The sequence below is a fragment of the Tursiops truncatus genome, chromosome 5 (assembly GCF_011762595.2).
Source record: "Tursiops truncatus isolate mTurTru1 chromosome 5, mTurTru1.mat.Y, whole genome shotgun sequence".
Classification (NCBI taxonomy): Eukaryota; Metazoa; Chordata; class Mammalia; order Artiodactyla; family Delphinidae; genus Tursiops; species Tursiops truncatus.
The window spans coordinates 65,778,494-65,782,353 of NC_047038.1; positions in this window are offsets into that span (position 1 = coordinate 65,778,494).

The following is a 3,860-nucleotide window of genomic DNA, read 5'->3' on the forward strand; positions in this document are numbered from 1 at the left end:
AGCATCCTCCCATTCCTGTAGAGATGGAGCCCACCTTCCAGCAGTTATCATCGGGGGGTGCCTTCTACAGAGGGATCCACGGCTCCCTGGTCCGATTCTTTCATTCCCGTGATGCTTGTTAGTTTTCAAAACACATTTACATACCTAACCAGAGTTGATCCTTACAACTACTTTGTGGAGTGAGTAGGGTAGAAATTATTATTCCCACTGTTTGGTGAGGACACAGAAAGATTAAGTAAGCCAACTCCTTTTTCACAGTCAAGATTCCTAATCTAGTGTGTATCCCACACCTTCCTTGTACTTTGGCCTCCACTACTGAATGCAAAATTCAGAGGCACAGTGAGAACCTGAGGTCTTCCTCAAGCCTGTGCAGTCACTTTGATGCTCATTCCTGTCTGGACTGTGGCTATTACTTACGTGTTTTAGAGCACCCAGAGAATTTAGGGGGACTCCCAGAGCATGTGTCCAAGCAGGTTCATTCCAAACATGAGAAAATTGAAGCTCAGAGGCTTTCAGTACCCGACCCAAGTCCCAGAGTCAAAGAAGTGGCAAATTTAGGCTAACCTGAGTCCTGAGATTCCATAACCAGGTTACATCAGAAACCCTTCAGTATCCACTACACTTGATATTTCTTCCAAGGAAACTGCAAGTTCCTTGAATGCAGTGTTTTCTGTTTCTCTTGTGTCTCGTGTGGAACTATCCCCTCACAAAGCTTTTGTAGGATTTATTAAAGAATGACTAATAACTAGTAAGTGAATGGATGGGACTAGGAACAGTAATTAAAGAGACACCAGCTTGGACTTACCTCCAATGACATCGACAGTGATGGTATGAAAACCATACTCCAGAAATTAGGACATTTAAGTGATCCTCTTTTTTTTTTTTTTTTTTTTTTTGCAGTACGCGGGCCTCTCACTGTTGTGGCCTCTCCCGTTATGGAGCACAGGCTCCGGATGCGCAGGCTCAGCGGCCATGGCTCACGGGCCCAGCCGCTCCACGGCATGTGGGATCTTCCCGGACTGGGGCGCGAACCCGCGTGCCCTGCACCGGCAGGCGGACTCTCAACCACTGCGCCACCAGGGAAGCCCTAAGTGATCCTTTTTTAATGGAAAGCAAACATATTATGAGGAAAACTGCCCTTCAGAATCTGGAGATTACTGTTTGTGTGTTCTGCTTTGTTTTGTTTTCATAACAGCTGTCAAGTCAAGGCCTTGTTCATGTAATTGCAACTTCCCACCGCTCTAGAGCTAGGAGAGCCCAGTCTTGGCTCATCACATATTCCTGGGCCGGTGGGGAAATAAGAGAAGCTCAGGAGGCCACACCTAGATGGGGGGTAGATGAGACCTTGCTACACCTTCACACTGGGAGGTCACTCTGACCACCAGACCTCTAAGAGCTCTTCCGTCTTGAAAGTTCTGAGATGCTGTCCTGATCCTCTGACTCCTGGCCAGCTGGGCCTAAGTAGGCCCGAGATGACTGACAGGAAGTCAGTAGCACCCGTCCCCCGCCTCACCCAACCCACCCACAGGAAGCCTCTGGGAACAAGGCTGGCTCTGGCATCCTCAGGCCAGCTCCAGCTGGGGATCCTCGCTGGACACAAGCCTGGCCAGGCGATTCCCTGGAATCTTCAGACTCATTCCCCTCCCCTCCCCACTATCCGCCCTCTCCAGGCTTGGCGCCTGGTGACCGCGGCGCGTGGCGCCAGCACGGGCACTTCCGGGGCTGCCCCCCGCACCCCTGCTAGATCAGGTCAACGGGAGCACACGCTGGGCGCCAGGCTGCTCTGGCCGGCTGGCCTGGCCCCAATGCGACCCCAGACAGCCCAGGACCAAGCCGGTGGTCGGCACCCACGCCTCCCTCTCCCTCACTCAAGGGAGGGGATTTGGGAGGCGGGACCACTGAAGGCGTAACTCAAGGTGCCTTCAGGTCGCCTTGGAAAGCTCGGCATGCCTGGAACAGAGCAACCGATGTCCGAGGCATAATCAGGGAGGAACCTGTCTTCTCAAAAGCGAATTGGTTTGTCTGACAACAGTGTGAGTACCAAGATACGCCAGAACCCGAACTAGCGGTGGACAAGAGGCTAGAATTTACAGTTTTAAAGGTTTTTTTTTTTATTCTAAAGAAAAATGTAATTTGGCTAAACGCAGCAAAGATTTTCCTCAGGTTCAGGAGGTCAAGCAGATGTAGACAAGCGCACGGCAGTTATTTATGTCAAGTCGGGTTATGGTAAAGGCGAGAGAGCGAATCGCCCAGGCGGTGCAGGCAGCCAGTAGGCCCGCGCGCCGGGGTCAGGGTGGCGGGCAGTGTGTCCGTCCTGGCGGGACAGTAATTGCCCCGGGTCTGACACGATGCCGGGGGCTCTGGGCGCCTCCATCCATCTCCATCCAGTTAGCGACATGCCCCCCGACCGGGTGGGAGGCCGGGCTTGGGTCTCCCTCCGCTTCGAATAATGGGAAGAATTGTCTCCCCGCCTGGCACTACCCTGAACTGCTCGGGGCTCGCTGCCCCTCTCCTTTCTCTGGCCTCACTTGTCCCGCAGCCTTGGCGATGGGGTTGGGGTGAGGGGGCAGCTCGAGATCGGGTGTCCCCTGAGCACAGAGCGCAGCCGTAGCCAGAGTGCCTGGGAGGAGACCCAAGCTTCGGCCCCCTACCACCCCGCACTCCGCTGCTTCCGCCAGCCACGAACCTGCTTCGTCCTCCGACCTGCCCGGCTAAGCCAGCCGCCCGGCCCTCCCTTCCTACCCTAGGCCCTCCGGATCCTGCCCCAAATCTTCCCTCATTGCTGGGGGCTGGTAAAGATTCTTCCCCCTCTGACAGTTTAATAGTCCCAAGTCATCATCTGCATGACATTGGCCATCCATCTTCTCCCAAGGGAGGACAAAGCCGGGCCTCGCGGACTCCAGGCCTCTCCCTCCCCAGCTCTTTCTATTTTGGGAAGGCCTCCCCACAATGGCGTCCTTATGAACCATAATGGTGATGTTTATGAAGGCCGCCATCCCAGTGTATGAAGACAATTTTATGCCTAATTAGAAAATGATGTAACCAGAGAGAAGACAAAGAGAAGCTGTCCCCCCTCCCGTTTCTCTCTCTCCACTCACACCCCAAATTTCCTCGGGCCGATCCCCTTGCGAGTGGTCGGGGCTCCGGGCCTCTGTTTTGACAGCGGCTCGGCTGGCCTTGGCCGCGCGGCAGGCGGCGGCCCGCGACTCCCGCGGCCGAGGGCAAAGGCTGAGGGGCGGGACGGCGCGGGGAGGGGGTAGAGACGGGGGCAGAGGCTTAAAGAGATTTGGGACGCGCGCTCCTGCACTTTTCTCTTCCCCACGAGCCCCCATCCGAGGGGACTTCACCCCTGGGAGGACTCCAATAAATGGAACCCGGCGCCACTCGATTCCGGGATAATTTTTAATATATATGCAATAAATGTTCACTTTGTTAGATTGAATGACAGACAATAATATCGGCAAATCTTCATATCCATCCATTACCAGCAAATGAGCTGCACAAAGGACAGATTTGCTTTTGATTAATTTATTTGCAGACTCGGGTTGATAAAGCAATAACTATTTGGTTAAACTTGACATTTGGTCTTCGGGGGGTTATCAGACAAATCCCTGTCGTTCGGGAGAGATAATAAAGCTGTTTAAAGGGGATTAATTATTAATTGGCTGCAATTAATTTCCCCCCTTTGCTCGGCTGCTGCCACAATGCACATCACTCACCTACAAAAAAAAAAAAAAAAAGGCAGGGGTTTCCCCCCACTCGACCGACCTGGGGCGAGGAGGGGTTTGCCCAAAGCCCCAAGCAGAGATGTGGCCTCTTGCACCCCGGTTATTCTTGCGCAGACTATTTTAATGAAACAC